This window comes from Crinia signifera, chromosome 12 (genome assembly GCF_055691185.1).
Source record: "Crinia signifera chromosome 12, ASM5569118v1, whole genome shotgun sequence".
Lineage (NCBI taxonomy): Eukaryota > Metazoa > Chordata > Amphibia > Anura > Myobatrachidae > Crinia > Crinia signifera.
In genome coordinates, this window is record NC_139228.1 from 11,029,418 (window position 1) to 11,052,601 (window position 23,184).

General features: G+C 48.8%; 1 long non-coding RNA gene across 1 annotated transcript; it reads right to left on the reverse strand.

The window, feature by feature from the left end:
- Positions 1-2,618: 2,618 nt before the first annotated feature.
- LOC146050192 (uncharacterized) lies at positions 2,619-15,015 on the reverse strand. Its single transcript, XR_014466278.1, has 5 exons — positions 14,983-15,015; positions 11,939-12,389; positions 11,665-11,762; positions 9,065-9,154; positions 2,619-2,779 (listed from the first exon to the last, which is right to left on the reverse strand). It is a non-coding gene; the product is annotated as an uncharacterized LOC146050192 (long non-coding RNA).
- Between the last annotated feature and the right edge of the window lie 8,169 nt (positions 15,016-23,184).

Below are 23,184 nucleotides of genomic sequence, written 5' to 3' on the forward strand. Positions count from 1 at the left end.
GACTAGAATAACCCCCCTTATCCTCTATTCCATGGGATCTCAGACTCCGCCTTCAGGGACCCAAATAGTTCAGGTTTACCAGGTCGCTTCACAGAATCACAGGTGAAATAATTAGCTCCACCTGTGGACCTTTTAAAATGTGACAGGAACGAGCTAATAAATCATACTTGCCTACCTGGCCCTCTCCATGAGGGAGAAAATGCTCTGCTGCTGGACTTCCCTGGTAATGTAGGATTGCCAGCACCTGTGGTGACACCTTTCTTATCAATTACCTAGCTCCCCACAGGTGATGGCAATCAGACATTACCAGGGAAGTCCAGGAACAGAGCATTTTCTCCCTGAAGGAGAGGGTCAGGTAGGTAAGTATGTAATAAATGTGTCAGTGAGTAACGAGTGCACCTGTGCAGCTGCTGGGTCACCAGGGAAACAGGTCAGTGAGTCATTAGTACACCTGTGCAGCTGCTGGGTAACCAGGGAAACAGGTCAGTGAGTAATTAGTACACCTGTGCAGCTGCTGGGTAACCAGGAAACAGGTCAGTGAGTAATGTTTTCACCTGTTCAGCTGCTGGTTCACCAGGGAAACAGGTCTGTGAGTAATGAGTTCACCTATGCAGCTGCTGGGTCACCAGGGAAACAGGTCAGTGAGTAATGAGTGCACCTGTTCAGCTGCTGGTTCACCAGGGAAACAGGTCTGTGAGTAATGAGTTCACCTATGCAGCTGCTGGGTCACCAGGGAAACAGGTCAGTGAGTAATGAGTGCACCTGTGCAGCTGCTGGGTCACCAGGGAAACAGGTCAGTGAGTAATGAGTTCACTTGTTCAGCTGCTGGGTAACCCATGAAACAAGAGCTGTCCGGGGTCCTGAGGACCAAGTTTCAGAACCTCAGTTCTAAAGGCACACTAAAGGTGCGTACACACTGGACAATATATTGGCTGATATACCATCGGCGAGTGTTTACCATCGATATGTCTGTGAACAGCATCATTTACAGATATATTGCATTGGCTGTGCACCAAAGTTAATGCCCAATGTAACTTGACATATCGGCAAATTGTTCCGTATGTATGGACAATCCGCTGACAGCCTATACAGCCGCTGCAAAAGCCACAGGTGATTGACAGCTCAATGGGCGGGCGCATGCAAATTGAACCAAGATGAATCTAATTACAATGTATTCCCACTATCAGCTATTGAAGATGTGACGTTACAATGGGCAACCAATCAGTGTCTATCTGTTATCTTCTAGAAGACATCAATTATTTGCAGGCTGCGTCCTGATTGAGTGCTGTCATCGGAACCTCCCGCAGCAGCACAAAGATGGAAACTCTGATGAGCGCCTATGGGGGTCTCTGCGATGTGCTCGGTATGAGATAAAACTGCTGAAGTCCATATATCAGGGCGCTCCCCGGCCTCACAGCCCCATCTGTGCGGAGAGTAATGTGGAAAAACATATAGATCTATTCACTAATAACTGCTCAGCCTTTAGGAATACGGGCGCTGCCTTACTGGGAATCCTATAGTCTGCTCGGCCAGAATCATGCACTACATTACAGTCTGATCAAATGGGAAATACATTCTTATGACAGTCACCTGGAGAAAAGGACGGAGCGCATTGTGTAGCAATGACAGTTATTGATACTGCTGCTCTACACGCGGACTAATTATATATATATATATCACACATACACACAAAGTACTTCCAATATCTCCTCTCTGGGTTTCTCTCTTAGGAACAGGCAAAGGGCGGGATGCACTAAGATCCGCCGCACATCGCCGGCTACCGCATTTAGATAATATCACATATGCACTAACATAATTATTGCAAAGGACAGCTTACGTTAAAAGCTGCCCTTTGTTTAAAAAAAAAAAAAAGCTGCCCTTTGTGTTGTGCCGGCGATGTGGCAGCGGATCACCGGCAGCTCCCCCTCCCTCCCTTACCCGGCTGATGCTGCTGCGGGAGGGGGGGCTCCGCCTCCTCCTCCCTGCACCCGGGAGGTCACTGGTCCGGGCAGCACAGCAGTGTCCTGCCTGGACTCAGGTGAGAAGGGGACGACGTGCATCGTTGTGGTGGCGGGGGTCGCGATAAGAAGCCCATAGGCTTCGGTGGGGTATCACCAGTTTTTGCTGGCAATACCCCCGCGCAGTGAAAAACCGGTGCGGGTTTTCCTGCATATCAAAATGCAGTAAAAAACCCAGATAACTAGGTTTTTACAGTATTTTTCGCTCAGTGCATCCCACCCAAAATCCTGTAATTTAGCCTCCACTCGTCTATACAGGGCCACAAATGCAGGGCATAATCTCCTCATCCTGCCCACTTTATATTTATTACAGTTAATGGGTGTAAGGACCCCACTGCATTGCTTTGCCCAGGACCTACAATGCTGTGAACGCAGTCCTGGTCTATGGGCCTAAGCATGCTGCACTGCAGATAGAGCAGATGTAACAGGTGTAGAGAGAGTTTGAATTGGGTGAGTTATGTTGTTTCTGTGCAGGGTAAATTAGGACTGCTTTATTTTTACACTGCAATTTAGATTTCAGTTTTTATCAGATTCTGATTGGATCCCGATTAATATAACTCTTAAAAACACCCAGACCATCACCATCATTACTCACCTCTGCTAATTAGGAATATATTACACAGTGGGGTCTGTTCGGCACATGCATTAGCGTAGAGGTCGCAGAGCTGGATAGGACAGAGGGATCCAATCAGAATAGGAACATGACTCCGGGAACCAACACCATGTGAAGTCTCCTGAATCCAGCGCGGCCACGTCAGGCACTAATAATGAAAGGGTAAATTACTAAAGTTATTTACAGCTTCTTATATAGCGCAGCAGATTCCGTTGCGCTTTAAAATTGGTGATAAAAAAAACCCGACATAGAGGTAGGAGGGCCCTGCTCGCAAGCGTACAGAACCTAATGTGTCCATGTCCATGTGTGTAACAGGCACATTAGTGATCATGAATAGACCCATAAATGTTTAATAGGCCGAGAGGAGAAAGCAACGCTAAGCGGAAAACAAATCACAGTGCACATTTATAAAGGGTTACTGTGTATACTTCATCAGCATCAGGCCAATAGGGAGTGGTCTCATGTCTGATGGATGAAAAATGGCTCCTGATTGGCTGCCCGTTTAGTAAGTAGTTGGGCATAACCTTGGGCCTTATTTGGGTTCACTCCTTCTTGCAAATTTCTTCTTAGATGGACAAACCCATGTGCACTGCAGGTGGGGCAGATGTAACTTGTGCAGAGGGGGTTTTACTTCAAAGTGACATCTATTTTGCGCAGTACAAATAAAGAAGTCAGTATTTACCCTGCACAGAAATAAAATAACTCACCCAAATCTAATTCTCTCTGCACATTTTACACCTGCCCCCCTGCAGTGCACATGGTTTTGTCCATCTAAGAAGGAAATTGCCAGAAAGAGTGAATCAGAATAAGGCCCCTTATTTTGCAATGGTTCCAGTTTACACCCTTCACACTGCTCGGCTGAATATTTGGTATCTTGGAGGACGGCATAGGATCAGGATCATGTGGTCTCGCTCATCTGAGTACTGCTCAGAGTACTTTAAACCCCCTATTGTCATCGCTGACAATTGTGTACACTCGGAGAGAGCAACACTCTTGACTTTTCGCCCGGTGCTATCTGGTGCACAAAACACTTGAATTCCCCCCATAGAGGTGAGGAACCTTGGCCTTTTATTATATAGGATAGAATATACACACACACACCTTTTTTTGCCCCCGCAGTTATGACATCACTGTATACTTATTATAATAATGACAGTAAGACACCGTTATAAGTACGAGCTAGCACTGTAGGTTCATGTAATGACCATCGGGTCACTTATGTATCGCAGATCAGACGCGCCGGCTCGTCCCACTCACAGGCTTACCACCATTCTATCTGTTTCCTCTATTCCAGCAATCAATCTACAGCTGACTTTATCTCATGTAAAATTCATTTATTTGCACTGACAATGTCTATTTAATATGAGCATCAATGACTGGAACAGGAGCATTTGCAGAATTAACAGACAGTGCGCACGATTACATCTGCCCGTTAATGAAGTGCTGGAGATTGTTTGTTACGGTGCCAGCTGCTCCTGGCATCCAACCAGGCCGTATATATATGTGTCAGCAATGTATGGGTACGCCTCACAGACACTGACACCACACACAGACCTCTCTCTATGGGGTTTGTTTACTAAGATGGGATGTTGCCCGTAACAACCAATCAGAATCTACTTTTTATTATTTATGGTTGCTATGGGCAACGTCCCATCTATAATAGAACTCCCATATTAGTAATTTTACCGCTTTCAACCCTCCCGCCGGCCCGGTGAACGCAGAGCTTTGGTGTGGTGCGGAGTGAACAGGGGGCAGTGTTAAGGCATCCATGGACCCCCTCCAACTGAAGTAACAAATGGCACCTGCGTGGACTACTAGACAGACGCTGGCACTCACCAGTCATTCGTGAATGCACATGTAATTAATTCAGATATTATGCACCAGGGTAGTAATGCTACACATAATGCCGACATGGAGGGGGGGCAGAAAGGAGAGAACCGATGTGGAGGAGGAGATGGGGGGGGGGCGGAAAGAACCGATATGGAGGAAGAAGGGGGGACACGTGGAGAAAGCCAATGTGGGGGAGGATGGGGGGCAGCATGGAAAGAACCGATGTGGGGGAGGATGGGGGAGCAGTATGGAGAGAACCAATGTGGGGGGAAGCGTGGATAGAACCGATGTGGGGGAGGATGGGGGGGCAGCTGGGAGAGAACCAATGTGGGGGAGGAGGGAGGGCAGCATGGAGAGGACCGATGTGGGGGAGGGGGGCAGCATGGAAAGAACCGATGTGGAGGAGGGGGGGGCAGAAAGGAGAGAGCCGATGTGAACCGATTGGGGGGTGGTGCATGGAGAGAACAGATGTGGGGGAGGATGGCGGGGCAGCGTGGAGAGGGCCGATGTGAAGGAGGATGGAGGGGGGAGGGTGGAGAGGACCGATGTGGAGGAGGATGGAGGGGGGGTGGTGGAGAAAACCATTGTGGGCGAGGATGGGGGGCAGCATGGAGAGAACCAATGTGGAGGAGGATGAAGGGGGTATCGTGGAGAGAACCGAAGTGGAAGGAGGATGGGTGGAATAGCGTGGAAAGAATCGATGTGGGGGAGGATGGAGGCAGCGTGGAGAGTACCAATATGAAGGAGGATGGGGGGGGTGGAGAGGCCCAATGTGGAGGAGAAATGGGGGGAGGTGGAGTGTGAAGAGAATCGATGTGGAGGAGGATCGGGGGGCAGCGTGAAGAGAACTAATGTGGGCGAGGATGGGGGTAGCATGGAGAGAACCAATGTGGAGGAGGATGAGGGGGCAGCATGGAGAGAACCAATGTGGGGGAAGATGGGGGGCAGTGTGGAGAGGACCGATGTGGGGGAGGATGGGGGACAGCGTGAAGAGAACTGATGTGGGGAAGGATGGGGGACAGCGTGAAGAGAACGGATGTGATGGAGGATGGGTGTCAGTGTGGAGAGGACCGATGTGGGGGAGGATGGGTGGAATAGCGTGGAAAGAACCGATGTGGGGGAGAATGGGGACAGCGTGAAGAGAACCGATGTGGGGGTGTGGGCAACGTGAAGAGAACCGATGTGGAGGAGGATGAGGGGGCAGCATGGAGAGAACCAATGTGGGGGAAGATGGGGGGCAGCGCGGAGAGAACCAATGTGGGGGAGGATGGGGGACAGCATGAAGAGAACGGATATGGGGGAGGATGGGGGACAGCGTGAAGAGAACGTATGTGATGGAGGATGGGTGTCAGTGTGGAGAGGACCGATGTGGGGGAGGATGGGGGACAGTGTGGAGAGGACCGATGTGGGGGAGGATGGGGGACAGCGTGGAGAGGACCGATGTGGGGGAGGATGGGTGGAATAGCGTGGAAAGAACCCTTGTGGGGGAGGATGGGGGCAGCGTGAAGAGAACAGATGTGGGGGTGTGGGCAGCATGAAGGGAACCAATGTGAAGGAGGATGAGGGGGCAGCATGGAGAGAACCAATGTGGGGGAAGATGGGGGACAGCGTGAAGAGAACCGATGTGGGGGAGAATGGGGGACAGCGTGAAGAGAACGGATGTGGGGGAGGATGGGGGACAGCGTGAAGAGAACGGATGTGGGGGAGGATGGGGGACAGCGTGAAGAGAACGGATGTGACAGAGGACGGGGGTCAGTGTGGAGAGGACCGATGTGGGGGAGGATGGGGGACAGCGTGGAAAGAACCGATGTGGGGGAGGATGGGTGGAATAGCGTGGAAAGAACCAATGTGGGGGAGGATGGGGGCAGCGTGAAGAGAACGGATCTGGGGAGGATGGGGGACAGCGTGAAGAGAACGGATGTGACAGAGGACGGGGGTCAGTGTGGAGAGGACCGATGTGGGGGAGGATGGGGGACAGCGTGGAGAGAACCGCTGTGGGGTAGGATGGGTGGAATAGCGTGTACAGAACCAATGTGGGGGAGGATGGGGGACAGCGTGAAGAGAATGGATGTGACGGAGGATGGGGGTCAGTGTGGAGAGGACCGATGTGGGGGAGGATGGGTGGAATAGCGTGGAAAGAACCAATGTGGGGGAGGATGGCGGCAGCGTGAAGAGAACCGATCTGGGGAGGATGGGTGGGCAGCGTGGAGAGAACGGATGGTCAGTGTGGAGAGGACCGATGTGGGGGAGGATGGAGGGGCAGCGTGGAGATAACCGATGTTGAGGAGGATGGGGGGCAGCATGGAGAGGACTGATGTTGGGAAGGATGGGGGGGCAGCGTGGAGAAAAACAATGTGGAGGAGGAGGCGGGGCTGTTTTATTTATATATATATATATATATATATATATATATATATATATATATATATATATATATATACATATATATATACACACACACACAGTATATATACATGGAGGGGTTAGTAGTATATAAGATGTGTGGCGTGGGGGCAGCGGTATATAGGAGGTGTGTGGGCAGTATGTATAAGATATACATGGAGGGGTTAGTAGTATATAGGATGTGTGGCATGGGGGCAGCGGTATATAGAAGGTGTGGGGGCAGTATATATAAGATATACATGGAGGGGTTAGTGGTATATAGGATGTGTGGCGTGGGGGCAGCGGTATATAGGAGGTGTGGGGGCAGTATGTATAAGATATACATGGAGGGGTTAGTGGTATATAGGATGTGTGGTGTGGGGGCAGCGGTATATAGAAGGTGTGGGGGCAGTATGTATAAGATATACATGGAGGGGTTAGTGGTATATAGGATGCATGGGGGCAGCGGTATATAGAAGGTGTGGGGGCATTATATATAAGATATACATGGATGGGTTAGTGGTATATAGGATGTGTGGCGTGGGGGCAGCGGTATATAGGAGGTGTGGGGGCAATATGTATGTATGGATGATGTTTTGCATTTACCAGGCTCCAGCAAGCAACTGCATCCAGCGTTATGGCCTATGGGCTACGTTTTGGGAAACTTATCTACTACTCACAGAAAGAGTAGTAGATAAGTGGAATAGCCTCCCATCAGAGGTGGTAGACGCAAATACAGTAGTACAGTGTAAACATGCTTGGGATAGGCATATTGATATCCTTACAAAAAAATAAGGATCAAATATGGTTTGAGGTAACATGTTTAAAAAAAGGGGCAGACTAGATGGGCCAAGTGGTTCTTATCTGCCGTCACATTCTATGTTTCTATGAGAACAACGGCTGCCACACACACGGGAACAGGAGACGGAGGTTTTATAAATGATTGCAGCTTTAAAAAACGAAATCCTACAGTAGTATCCTGCACCTCTGGTGATCTCGGTTACATCCTAGCTGCCTGCACATTGATACATCAAGGCAAATATTAATTTATTCTTACCGTGAATAACTCAGCAGGGCAAACCCATAGCTGCACTGCAGGTGGGGCAGATGTAACATTAGATAATAAGATTTGCCAGGGTTAGAGTATTTCTGTGCAGGGTAAATACTGGCTGCTTTATTCTCACACTTCAATTAAAATGTCAGTTAGAAGAACACACCCCACCCAAATCTAACGCTCTATGCACCTGTTACAGTACATCTGCCCCGCCTTCAGCGCAGCACGGTTTTGCTCCGTTTTGTGCTTTTTTGATTTTCTAACAAAGCTGATCAAGCCCGTGCTGCGCAGTATAGGATGAAGCATAGATAATAATGTTTTAATATCAGGGGGGGGGGGGGGGATTGATAATCAACCCAGATCCTACAATGCTCTTTATTTCCTTGTCTCTCTGCCTACGATCAATACTCAGCTGTATTTGGAGCACATTAATACTGTTCCATCTCTGTAAGTAGAGTGCATTACCTCTGACCACAAAATCACTGGACATAGGACACTGCAATGGAAAGAATCATTGACCCTTTCACTGCCCTGCAACTCATCCACTAAATTTAAAGGCACTGGCCATTTCCCAACTCCCCGGGGTGAGACAATAATAACGTTAATGCGTTTTTAAGTCAGAAGCATTTTACGCCACTTGTCGTCCAATTTTGCCATATTCAGCTAAAAGTGGCGTACGGTGCGTCAGGTGGTTGTCAATGTGTATGATCAACTTGCGTTAATATTACGAAAGACCGTGAAATATATCAGTATTTTGGTACAACCACGTTTTTTTTTTCTTATGACATTTTTTTTTTACATTGGGTCCGATTCAGATTTATCCGCTAATGGCGCCGCAGCTGAGAATCTGTGCGCTAATTCTGTGCAGAGATTTGCGAATGACGCAGCCACCTCGAAGTGTATCAATAAATCCACCGGTGGCTTTGCAAGTCCCAGCAGCTAAGTACAAAGCACCTGCTGAACAAAGAACATCTATGAAAACCTATTTTTCCTGGCATTGAAATGCCGGCATCCAGACTACAGTCCGGAGATCGGCGCTGGAATGCCAACGTTGATTAGGATGCCGGTGTGGAATCCCAACTGCCGGCATTCCGAATGGAACTATGCAGGCAGCATTAATATTAGGCGCTAGTCCAGGACTGTGGGGAGGAAGGGAATTATACCTACCTGACCCGTGTTGGGCCTCCCTCGGCATCAGTGTTCTGAAACCCAGCATCCCCGCCGCCGGTGATCCATATGTATCCCATTGGAATATCACTGGGAGAATAAATGGAGAGTGTTATTCATTTTAAGAAACCATTTCTAATACTTATAATACACAAAACTGTCAATATATCGGTGTCATGTCATTATTGAAAAGGAAAAATATTAATTTAGTGTAAATATAAAACCTGTCTCCTCTATAATTATGTAGAGTCATCCTTGTATAGACTTGTAGTTCTTCCATTGCGCCAGCATCCCAGCTGTCAGTATACACTGGGAGACCATGGCCGGAAGCCCAGCATGAATTAGGATGTTGGTGCTGTAATTCCCGCTGGGAAGGGGAGAGTAGGTGTAGGCCCTGGCGGGAACGGTAGGGGTAAGGCAGTGGGCAAAGGAGGGTTGGGGTAAGGCAATGGGTAGGGGAGGATTGGGGTAAGGCAGTGGGCAGGGGAGGGTTAGGGTAAGGTACTTGGCAAGGGAAGGGTTAGGGTAAGGCAGTGGGCAGGGGAGGGTTAGGGTAAGGCAGTGGGCAGAGGAGGGTTAGGGTAAGGCAGTGGGCAGGTTGGGGTAAGGCAGTGGGCAGGGGAGGGTTGAGGTAAGGCAGTGGGTAGGTTGGGGTAAGGCAGTGAGCAGGAGAGGGTTGGGGTAAGGCAGTGAGCAGGAGAGGGTTAGAATAAGGCATAAGGCAGTGGGGGGTTGGGGTACGGCAGTGGGCGGGGGTGGGTTAGGGTAAGGCAGTGGGGGGTTGGGGTACGGCAGTGGGCGGGGGAGGGTTAAGCTGACGGAAGGATAAGTATACTTATCTAACCCGTCGGGATTCCCTCCTTTGGGATACCGGCATCAGTACTGATTGCCGGCATCCGTATGTATCCCCTCCATTATTCCAGTCCAGTGTAATAGCTTCATACACTATACGAGGCATTCCCAACCTTGCTCCCGAGGCACACCAACATTGCAGGTTTTATGGATATCCAGGTTTCCGCACCGATTGCTATATCATAATTAAGTCCCCTGTGCTCAAACATGGATATCACTATAACCTGGACTGTTAGTGTACTCTGAGGGCAGAGGTTGGGAACACCTGCCCTCTGGTCAGTAATGGTGTGCGTTAGGTCCCCCTGTTCTGTGATGGCCCACAGTAATAATACTGTACTTTATTTTTCAGCACAAATGAGAAAAATGCACCAAAAATCAACACATTTTATCTGGGACTGGGAAAGCGCCCTAAAGAGCTTACACTCTAACTGCGGAGCTATGCCATGTGTGTGAGGTACCGGCCCTGTGACTAGAACTGCAGACGTGTGTGAGATCTGTATGAGGATTCAGTCTTTAGCATCCACTCAGTGTCAGACGTGATCCATTACCAGATGATCTCGTCTTAGACCTGACCTGCCGGGAGAGTGTCTATGGGGCCCGGGAAAGGCCTCTCTGACACAGAAGTATGCCATCTAAGTGGAGCCTTGTGTCTCCAGAATAGCATTTCAGTGCTCCGGTAAATTACAAAGATAGCATTTAGCGCCTCTGTGCCCTATCCATCAGCAGTGCAAACCCCCTTAGACCTATTTCAGGATGCTACGGGGGGGTGGGCCGCTTCCGCCCCGGGCTGTTACTCCTGGACAGAGGCCGAGAAATCAATTCTCTTCATGGGCAAAACTGTCCTAATGTGCTCTGTATAATTATTATTTATCTGTAATTGTACAGCACAGACATGAGCGCTGTGTCCTGTATAGGCCTCGCCACTAAATCAATATTCTCCAAGAAATACAGACGTGTGGAGGGACGGGGGTCTCGGCTCAGATGCCTGTGGTACCCGCGCTCAGGGCAGCAGGACCAAGACAAGAAACGCCTCGTGGTTCCCAAATGTGGTCCTCAATGCACCCCAACAGGCCAGGTTTGTCAGGATTTTTATGTACCTCAGTCAGTTAGATTATCCCATCTGTGCACAAGCAGGGAGTTTCCTAAAACCCGCACTGTTGGAACCACGGTTATAGTCAGTAACACGTACACAATGGTAAGCAGTCCTTATGTCGAGAGTCAAAAGGTCGACCGCTTTTGGGTCTACAGTGAAAATGTCGACACATTAAAAAAGTTGACATGCATTATGTCGACATGAAAAATATCAATGTGAGTTTTTCGTGAAAAATTTCACTGTTTTACTATCCCAGTGGACATAGAGGGAAAATACGCAGAATTTATACCTATGTCGCCATAGATACAAAAAAAAACATAAAAAAACTCATATCAACCTCTTTCCATGTCGACTCTTTTTGACCATGTTGACCTAATGCATGTTACCTTTATTATGTGTCGACGGTCGAACTTTTGACTGTGGACCAATAGTGGGTTTTCTTATCATTGCCAAAGGCTTCTTGCTAGCAGGTGTGCAGGCGTTCCTGGAATCTGGTTGGCACCTGCGGGTAACGCTGTACAACGCTTACCTCAGGGTCACACATCTTCACTGGTGCCTTATTTCATGGACCCTTCCTTTCACCAGAGGGCCAATGGTTTATCTAGAACAGGCCCCTGGGCCCTGGGTGGACTTACCTCACACACATTAGACTTACCTCATCGACAGACGAACACCGCACAGGGGCCCCTCCTATCTTACACCGCCCCTGCAAAGGGCCCTTTATACCTTCTTTATACCCCCTGGGCTTCTTTACTAAAAGAAAACAAGCAAAAACATTCCAGAAGGCGCGTGCAGCCCAATGACGGAAATAATGAATTTCCGAGTATATAAAATGAGTTATAATAGCCTTAAAATATTTTTACACCACAAAATAAACATCTTTTTTTCACAGCAATTGACACTGGCCAGAAAAGCCAAATGGTTCTTACCGGCATCAATGCATCGATGGTTAAATCAGTTAAGTGGGTATATTCTCTCTCTCTCTCCCTGATGTGCAAATGCAAAGGTTCCATCTGAAACCGCTGAAGAGTATAATTCGGTGAGATGTAATTAACGGTCGGCTCCATCTCAAGACCCAAAAGGTCGAATCTCCTCCCGTCTTTACCACAAAAGAGAACTCTCGCTCCATACACTGTACTTATGGGCTGAGGAGAGTGAGGGCCGGCAGCTGCCAAGGTCGATATCTTATTTTTCCTGTCAATTTCCTCAATGGGGGAAAAGCTTCATTTAAAAGTTTCAGCAGGCGTTGGTAAGTGGGAACTGTAAGTAACGGCTTCATGCGGGTTCCGATCTGCAGAGTCAGCGCCTCTCCTGTCAGGAGCCATACGGAGAGATATACGCAGCTTTTAGGCATTTAGTAACACTTTATCTGCTTCATTCCTGCAAGAGAATAAGACAACAGAATTATATATATATTTATTTAGTTTCTTATATACTGTAGCGCCAGTGGCGTAGCTACGTTTTGGGCGCCCCGCCGTTAGGGGGGGGGGGGGGGGCGCTCCCCGCCGCCCATTCAAACCCCCCCAATCCCCCGCAGCCTTACCTTTCGCGCTGGTCCCGGCGGCTCCGTTCTTCTGCTGAGGACCACCACAAAATGGCCGCCCCCATACAGCAGACAGTTTCAGAGAACTGTGTGCTATATGGGGGCGGCCATTTTGTAAAGGTCCTCAAAAGAAGAACGGAGCCGCCGGGACCAGCGAAATAGGTAAGCCTGCGGGGAATTGGGGGGAGGTGTAACTATAGCACCGCAGCCCCCGGCGCCCCCATATGCACAGCGCCCCCCCGCGGTGGCGGGGGCTGCGGTGCTATAGTTACTCCAGTGTGTAGTGCAGCAGATTCCGTTGCGCTTTACAATAGTAGACAGTGATAAAACAAACTGGGTAACAACAGACAGACTTGGAGGTAGGAGGGCCCTGCTGCAAGTATATGTATAATATATATATATATATATATATAATATATAATCTCATTATTCCACATCCGCTCATGAGTATTTACTGATTTTTTGTTGTGTTTTTGTTTTTTTTACACTTGCATTATGAGCGTTTATCGCCCTGTAAATCACGGTCAGTGAGAACACGGAACTTAAGTTCTGTAACCAAGTAGCCTAATTTTTGCCTGTCATCATGGAAACTCGGAGCTCGGGAGCATCAGTTCCCTCTAAAGACACATTAAATGTGCACTTTATGGTAATTGTGACTAATTTAGAGTGGGCTGAGGCCACAGGGCAGATGTATCTTCTAATGTCTTTCAGCAGAACAAGACGAGGGCCTGTTCTGGACTGAAGAAATGTTAAGGCGTGATTAGGGTCTATAGCACAATCAGCCAGGACATTCCCGCATACCCTGTGTGGGAAGCTAGGATGCACAGGTGTGTTTGCTGAGGTTAAATACAATTTGAGTATTGGCTACAGGTCTGGATTACAGTAGAAGTGTAGCAGGGTTCCCTGAGCTGTCTGGGAGACTCCCGGACAAGAAGGAGTTCTCCCAGTCCCCTGAGAGAGCAGGCTATACTCCCGCAAAGGGTGCTTGCCAGCATCCAAGATGGCCGTGGAGTGTTGTGATAACACAAATCCACTCCTCTGCGAATACCAAGGGGCTGATGCAGCATTTAATGTTGGCCATAACTGCTCTCGATTTGCGATTACAGTATAAATCCCATGTGCTGGCATTACATGCCATCCCATTGGATTTTGCCAATGGCCTGATCTAGTCATTGGCATGCCCAAATTGACTGGAGAGGTATGGGACTCATTAAATGGGAATTAATGTTACAGAATGATAATGCACAGCGTAATATATATTTATGGACAAATAGCCAGCCAAGTATTTGAATAAACAGGAATACAACCCTACGGATGATAAACACTGGTGGGCAGAGAGTAACCCATTATTGATTATAGCCTAGATCAGACATGTCCAAACGATGGCCTGTTGTGAAACTACACATCCCAGCATGCTGGCAATAGTTTTAGCACTTCCTAATATCAAAACTGTGGCAAGGCATGATGGGACTTGTAGTTTCACAACAGCTGGAGGGCCATAGTTTGGACATGCCTGACCTAGGTGGATCAATGAGCCTTCATCAGGAGATAACACTGTGATAGGCAGTGCTCAGGTAGCCTGTTATTACGTATTTGTGTAATTCCCAATCCCCCAGCAATTATAGCTATCTACTATCCACTCCGGACAGATTAGTCTCCAACTGGAGCGCCCCAAGTCTACTGAAATATACCAACAGCTTCATACAGAAACTATCACCCATCAGTCCCGGAGCCTCCAGAACATGGAAGGAAAGCCACTGTTATCTGAGCTTCCTGGCACTTATTATGAACATCCTAGGGATGACTATTGGTGCAGTCACCATTGATGGTTGTCATTGTTGGCAATACATCAACTTGCATTAATAGTTCTACCTATCGTTGGTCATCCATTTACTTTGACTGACTGGCCCGTGGGCCAATCAGAATGTGGGGGCAGGGCTTCAGGGTTGAAGGGGTGGAGCTATGTTCCACCCCCTACAAAAAAAAACAACACAACAGCAAAACACTGGTTTTCCTGTGCAATCGATGGTAGGAAACCAACTGGTTGTACCCCATCGATGGCAAAAGTATTCCACATCGGCCATAAACCATTGTTGATTTTGATGGCCATCCCTAGTACATCCTGGCATGTACCTGTGCTCTCCCAGTAAGCACCGTCCTGTGCATTCACAGGACTTCTGAGAATGGGACCTGGGAACTTCTGAACATGCGCAGCGTGACACGGGCCCAGCAAGGAACACTGGGGGGGGGGGGGGGATCTGTTTGGATCTGTTGAAACGAATTCCCTAGGCTTCTATTGAGCAGTGCGATCATCTAACTATGATCTACTTTAGGGGTGTATTTATCATTAGAACCGTGACTGCACTGAACACCGCGAGTTAAGAATACTCAGCCGCTCTGACACCCTGGCCCAGACAGAGGTTAACTTACCGCATTGACTTAATTTTTGGCCGTTCTGTCCTGGATGGATAAAAAAAAAAAAAGTTTTACGTTACATAACATTTATTAAAAATATGAATATTTTACAAGCTATTATACATTAATCATCCCAGCACCGGACAGAGGACGGAATTCGCACACGTGTTTGCTGCCCCATAGGGGAGTGAGCAAAGTTGTGCTGAAACTGGGTGAGGTTGCTGGCATTTAAGCACAGTTGGAACAGTACCTCTCGCCCTTCACTATTGACTAGGAGTCATTGTGTCGACTCAGTAATGGGTTGACCACTGCTGGTCGACAGGCCTTAGGTCGACACCAGAAATAGGCTGAATTGGCTACGGTCAACAGGGTTGGAAGGTCGACACATGCTTTATGTCGACAATGGCAAGGTTGACAGTCAAAAGGTCGACATGAGTCTTTCACATGTCCCGAATGTCGACATAGTCGACATGGACACGGTCAAAGTATACCGCTGCGCTCCCCATGCTTCAGGCACGGTGCCTCGCTGCACTATTCTATTCTCCCTCCACACCCTAGTGGATGACAGGGCATGAAATACTGTCTGTCAACACGTCGGCTCAATAAAACCGTGAAAAACATATCGACCTTGGCATTGTTGATGTAATGCTTAGGTCGACTTTAGCCGTGCCCTGCCTGAGTTACCGGCACATGGACTAGATGTTACTGTTGTATATCCATCCTATTCACTATATTAGGCCGCGTGATCTAATATTCCTGAATCTGACACCATTCACAAAGCTCTATATCACAGACGTGGAGCAAAGCATTAAAGGTGGAGAGGTGTCAGCTAAGATTCACTCCATCCACCCCAGCAGTGTTCTGCACCCCCTGCTCTCAGTAGCTACATGTCAGTAAATACTGGGATTGCCAGGCCTGCAGAACCACGCTTTATCCAGACCCATGGAGACACCACTGGGCTCCCACATAAGAGGCAGCAGGACCAAAAAAACAACAATTGTTCTCTGTGCAAATACCCCCCGGAGACCCCGACGCTAGGCATCCTGGGTAAGTTACAGATGGTTGATGAGCGGCCTGGGAATATATGGATTATTTCAGAGTGAGAGCAAAAGGTTTGCTGGTGCCGTTCCAGAATACTGTCATATATCATGACAGATGATAATGAGGAAGAGGAGGGATCTTATAAATGCTCCGTCCCGCTTTATTATTATTACGATGCACATTTCATACCAGCAGGTTGGGACTTTTTTAACTGTCTGCACGGGGACATATTTTGGTTTGAATGACATGAACAGGGTGCTATTTACTAACACACTGCAGAGTCACCCACAGCAGCCAATAAGATGCTGGCTGTTATTGTCTAACTTGAAGTAGTTCAAAGCTATGTGCTAGGAGCCAATTGGCTGGTACTTTATCTCTCTCCAACCTTTGATACATACCCCTCCACTGAGAGATATATCTTGGTGTATGGCCTACAATATCTGAGTTCTTCTCCTGGGTGGAAACATTTCCACATTCCTCTGCTGTGAAGTAACAAAGGAAATGTTTGGCGGAAGCACATCCACTACTAGCATACACTATTAGATGCTGTTCAGAGGGGCCGACACTGCACCTATTTTTTGAATTCTTACCACTCCAGAGATTTGCGTAGGCACAGTGATGCGCCAGTTTCCCAGAGACCTACAAACCCCTAGTGCTCAGAGTTACCCTGCTAGAGAACAGGGGGCTGAGATGGACTGATCATGGGCCCCCTCCTTTCTTAAGGCCCAAATATACACTAGGCGATTTTGAGCTCCAAATCTCCCAGTGTTTATGGGGGTGCGATGAGCACTTATCAATCGCCGGCTGTTGTCCGTCGCCTGGTATTAAAGGGCAAGTGAACCACTTTCCATAGTCTCGTGCTCTGAAAATCGCTGGCAGCATCTATTAACACAGCTACGCCCCCTTGATGGCAGATCGCGCCCCCGAATTTCAGGCGCGTGCTAGGCTCCGGCCATGGACTATTCAATAGTTGGGAGGTATGTGTATGCACTGAGCAGTTTATCGGCCAGTGATTTCATGGCATTGCTCATGTGTGTATAAATACAAGGGTGATAAGGAGAGATAAACGTCCAGCCAATCACCTGCTAACTGCCATGTTACAGGCTGTGTTTGAAAAAAGTCAGTAAGGAGCTGATTGGCTGGACGCTTATCTCTCTTTATCACCCTTGCATTTATCTCTTGTTAAGGCTTAATACATCTGCCCCACTGACCTTAATTTATTATAACCTTTCCTAAATAATTTTTATTGAGTTTCCGCTTTTCCCTGTTGCCGTACCAGGCAGCTACAGGGCGAATCTGAGCCTTTCCAGATGGGTCTTTTCTTGGACGTATTTTACTTTTATTGTAGTTTTATCTGATTTATGAAGTAATCTGGCAGCAGTTGTGTTTCTATATGCCGCGTTATGTGTCTGATATATATTGTGGCTGATTGCACAGAATTACCAGCACTGCTAATCTGTGCCCAGCCAAGTAGAGGCAGCACCGGCGGCATTTCGTATATATGGAGTTGTGCCGGTTCCTGATTGGCTGCTGGCCCGCGAGTTTCTGAATGGCCCGCAACCGGCTCTGCATTCAAAATGCCACCCAGTGCTCCAGCTACAGTAAGCACCGCTGCCAACCCGGGCCTCCTGAGCAAAAATATATATAAACTTCCTAAATGCGCCACCTTGTGGAGTACAGCTCTAATGACACCCAATAAAACTTTCACCAAAGTTTTGAAATACACAGAAAAAGACAGAATAGGTGTCACACTGAGCGATCCCACATAAATAAAATTCACTAATTCTTACATTAACACCTTCTGGAAAGGTAAGATGATTCAAAGTAACTCTTGATATTATTCTGAAACAACTCAGAAAAAAACAGACATAGTGCAGATAGTTTGAACACCATAAATATTCATATTTTGATATCCCACTCACATATTATATATCAGTATATAAGCAGAATGGGGACACTGTGGTCCTGCATAGATCACTCTGGTATTGATGGTAGGGTTCAGGGAATACCTGGAACTTAGTAAGTACATATAGTGCAACACTGTATAGGTAAAATAACAGGGTTTTTATTACAGGTTTACACTTACATTATATATCTAATAACAAGCATATCACACCACAGCAGGTGTATAAAATGAAGAGGTGGATATTAGCCGAGGATTATACTTGCTGCTAGCTCCAAATGGGGTACCGGTTCCTCCAAAAAAAGCAGATGGTTTAGACAGCCAAGCAGGATCCAAAGCCTATTCCACAGTGTCCAAATGAGATGGTATAAGTAAACCGCTGCACTCGCCGTGCTTCGGGCACGGTGACTCACTGCGCTCGGCACACTATTATAATCTAACTATGTCTGCTTGGATTGTGAAGTAAGAACAAGTCGGTTTCAAAGCAAAAATTATGAAAAACTGTCAACCCTGCCGGGATCTTGACCATGTCGGCATTTTTGGAATGTCGGGTAATGGACTGCATCCCTGACATTGCATTGGTGTTGCCATGGTTTAATTCACTACCACATATTTTAGAGCAGGGATGTGGAACCTTCGGCCCTCCAGCTGTTGTTGAACTACACATCCCAGGATATCCTGCTACAGTTTTGCTATTTGGCCATGCTAAAACTGTTGCAGGGCATGATGGGATATGTAGTTCAATAACAGCTGGAGGGCCGAAGGATCCCCGTGAGATCAGTTTGATAAATAGATATGAGATTAGATAGATGTGTTATGTTCTCACAGAGATAAATGAGATTTTTTCCTACTGCACAAGCAGCGGAGACAGAACATCTGTCCATTATCTGGTGATTGCTGCCCTCTAGGGTCCAACATTAAATATAGCTGTGTTTTAGGTTTTAAAGAAACAGTTGACCATTGCAGACATTTCCTTTTTAGAAGTGGGATGCATGTGTACAGGGACACCAACTGGGTGGGTCTAGGGGTACTGGAGTCCCGGGCCCTTCTAGTGTTACGATCCAGGGTAACTGAATGCCGCCCAGACTGGACGGTGCCACTATCCTCAACCTAACTCTATTGGCCCTCCATGACAGGTGGCCCTGGACTGCGGTATGCTAGGCTTCGCCTGTAGCCGCAGGGCGAGTTAAGCCCACCCTAGCTCCGGTGCAGCCAGGTGTTAAGATGAGACAAGTCCACGACGACCGCCAAGGATAGGTCCAAGAGGAGAATCTGACTAAACTAATAAACCCGAGCTATAAAAGGATAACGCAGAAGCACAAATCCCTATTGTTACACAAGTATGGGAAAAGAGGATAAATGCACACAGGTGTATCGCAATAACGATAAAGTAAATACAGCGACTCCGTCGCAACCAAAACCAAGCGACCCTGTCGCAACCAAAACCAAGGGACCCTGTCGCAATCCAAACCAAAAGGAGGAATAATGCCCAACCTCCGCTTGTGCAACTGACAAGGCAACCTAACCGCAGCCTCAGGCTACTCACGACACCGGGTAGAAGACGGAAGATGGTCGTTCCAAGGTGTTCACATGGCAAGCAGGCTCACGCAGATAGGAAGCAGCAGCACGTCCCTGCAGCAATCCTGCGTAAGGCACAGGATGACTATCACTGGCATCTGGGAAACTTCCCAGACTCCTTAAATGAAGGTCCCCAGCCAATGGTAACGGCGCCAGGAGACCAGCCCCTGTCCACTAATAATCACGACTGGCTGGGGGTACGAAAGAGCCGGCGTCCTGGCTGCTTAGTAACAGCCAGGGCTAGTTGCCAGCGTCCTGGAATTGCTGGCCAACCGGCAGGGGATTCTGCGGACCGTGGACAGCAGCACTAGCAAATCATGAATGCAGCAGCGGCACTAGCCACCAGCCAACAGGCGCTTCCTGATTGGCAGCCAATCAGGAGCCCGGGCTTTCGTAGGGCAGCCAATCAGGAGCCTTATTCATAATGCTGGTGCTGCTGGTCAGAGTCAGCATCTCTGGCAGGAAGGTAGCGGCGCATGGAGGAGCCGATAGTGACCACTGGCTCTGCCCGACAGGCGAGGAGGGGGAGCTGCTAGGTACAGTAGCTGTCGGCAAGAGTTGCCGGAGCTGAGCAAAGAGGAGAGCCCTCCTGTGTGTGGTGGAGTTGCAGTGGCGGGGTTGGGCCGTGTGGATGGTGTATTTTGGTTAGGTGCAGGGCCGCATGTGGGTGTTGTGGGTGGGGGTTCTGTAGTTGGGTTGGGGATGGGGGGGGTGCAGCCACTGTTGGTGGGGTGGGTGTGGGGTAGGCATGGGTGAGGGATGGGGTTTGTGCGTGTTGTGGATGGGTGAGAGGGTGGCGTGCCGTGGGGGAGGGTTGGGTGTTGGTGTACTGCGGGTGGTGTAGGTGTGGTATTTTGCAAGTGGATGCTGGGGTGCTGTGGGTGGTTGAGGAGTGGGTGTGCCGTGATGTTGTGGGTGGGTGTTGTGGTGTCGTGGGAGGGTGGGGTGCAAGGTTGAAGTGGGGGGGGTGTTTGGGTGTGGTGCGGTTGTTGGAGTTACACATGGGGGGTCCTTCCGGATGGTGCCGTGGGATGTGAGGAGGGTCTGTGGACACTGGCAGGAGAGTGCAGTTTGTGGGTGGGGGGGGGCTTGGGAACCTGCCAGGGGAAAGAGGAGGTGCGGCGGTGAGGCTGGCAGAAGATCACAGGGGGGCAAGGGGGGGGGAGACTGCGGCTGGGGATGCTGCAGGGGGATTGTGAAGGGGCTGGGGACCCTGCCGGGGGAATGAGAAGGTGCGCTGGGGACACTGGCCCAAGATCAGGGGGGGGAGAAGTTGTTGGGGAAATGAGGAGGTGTGCTGGTGACAGTGGTGGGAGATTGTAGGGGGGGGCAGGGGATGCTGTTGGGGAAGGGGGTGGGCTGGGAAATCTGCCGGGGGAATGTGGGGGAGAGAGATGGGGGAGAGAGCACCCAGGAAAGAAAAAAGGGGATGGGGAGAGTGAGAAAGAGGAAAGAGAAAGGGAAGGGAGAGGTGAGAAAGAAAAGGGAGTTAGAGAGATAGGGGTTGAGATAGGGTGTAAGCAAGGTCAGATTAGGGGAGAGGAGGGAAGAAAATATGATGGAGAGCAGGGGAGTGAAAGTGGTACCAGGCAGCTCCCCTTCTTACCAGTCATCAATGCTGGGTCTCCATGCAGTGGTGCCCACGTGTTAGTGGCTCTCCCCATGTCCAGGTCTCCAGCAATGCGGGTAGGTGGCAGTGTGCTGTGGCAGGGGGTCCTGTAGGCAGGGCTGTTATGTGCGCTGGGGCTCCTGCAGACAGGGGTGGTGCAAGGGGGGTGGGTGCGTCCCGGCACTCACACGCTTCAAGGGGGGGGTGGGGTGATGCATCCGGCACGTGGCTGCAGAGGGGGGGGGGGTGTGGGAGATAGCCAACTCGTCTCTTTTCCGTGAGCGGTTTTCAATGGTTCAGCGCACGGAAAAGAGCTGGGTTTTCTTCTACGATCCCCATGGCAGCCATAACACTGGGATGTTTCCCTTCCCCCATAGATCAGACAGGAGTTTTTTCTCTAGGACCGCCCACCTTGGGTATAACAGCCTCCTCCTCCTTCACCTCAGTGTCTTTTTTTCCAGTCTCCGTTTAGAGAGTAGGAGTATTTGTTTTATTTCAAACAGGGTTACCTCTTATTATGGAGTGGCTTCCTGGGGAGGAGAAGATGTGAGGGGGATTGGATTTATCTATACCCCTGCACATACGCCCGTTTTACGTCTGCATAAAGTAATTGGTATGTACATACATTCTGGAGTTTGGAGTCCGGCAAGGAGACAGCAGCTGTAGCCGGGAGTCGCGGCAGTCTGGGCTGTAAGCCGCGACTGCACGCTGCGGTGTTAAGCACTGTAAGGGCGAAAATATGCGGCGGCGGCGTCTGACTTCCGCCCAGAGCGCACTAAGTGTGCGCACTAAGTATGTTCCCGGGAAACAGGGGAAACACTTTCTGCTCCGCTCAGCCATCCTGACTGCTGCTGCGCTTTAAGGGTTATGGCGCCCTATTTTAACACAGCATAAACGCTACTCATGGCATCACACGCTGCACTGGAGTTAGCTGTTGCTGATATGGATGTGCCTTCTCCCCCTAAGCTGGATAATGCCCCTGTGAGGTAAGCCCTTTGGTTTTGGGCATTTAGAGGTTTTTATTTTCAAGTTACTTAGTATACTTTATTATTTCTTATAGTGTGCCTACAGAAGGTACCCCTGTACCAAAGAAAAGGCTTTCTAAGAAGAAATATATTGAGTCAAATTGCATGTCATGTGACAATGGGCGGGATGCTATATAGCAGAAATGCGGTAAAAACCCCGTTTTCGGGGTTTCTACCGCATCTCTATATGCTATATGGCGCCTCCGCAGTGTCAGCGCTGCGGAGGGAATCGCCAGCTAAAGCTGGCGAATCCCTGCAGAAGCCTATGGGCTTCTTACCGCAGCGCTGTTTGAGGGATCCGTCACGGATCCCTCCCAGCGTGCCCTGCGGCCGGCGCCGGGGTCTGCGCATGCGCAGATGGACTCCCGGGTCACAGACCCGGAAGTCCAGCGCCGGCACCGCATCGCAAGGGACAGCTCTTACCGCAAGAGCTGTCCCTTGCATGAATAACGGCATATGTTATAGCATATGCCGTTATTAAAAATGCGGTAGCCAGCGATAATGGGCGCGGATGTTACAACATCCCGCCCATAGTGTTTTCTGCCAGTGAAAACAAATCATTATGTGAAGATTGTGAAGTAAAACATAAGGATCCCATAAGGGAAGTTATAAAGAAGAAATCAGAACATACTGAGATGTTAAAGGAACTTATGGCATGGATGAAGCAAAATTTCGTATCTAAAGATGAATTTGTACAGTCATAAACAGCAAAGAGATCCAGATCACAAGCTGGACTGAGTCAGGATGATGGTTCATCAGGAATGGATGATCCAATAAAGGATTCCACGGATGAATCGGGTGAAATTGAGGATGATAGAACCTTCAATCTTGATATTGTGGAAAACGTATTAAAGAACATATATAAGGCGATGAACTACCAGGAAGCTCCAGGTACTTCAGTTGAAAAGGATCCTCTATTCGAAGACAGATCCAGAAAGGGAAGGTCCTTCCCAGTTAACAAAGTAGTAAGAGAAACAATTGCTAAGGAGTGGACTAATGTGGACAAGAAGCTCACCCTTAAGGCCCATACACACTTAACGATTTTCAGCTGAAAATCGGTC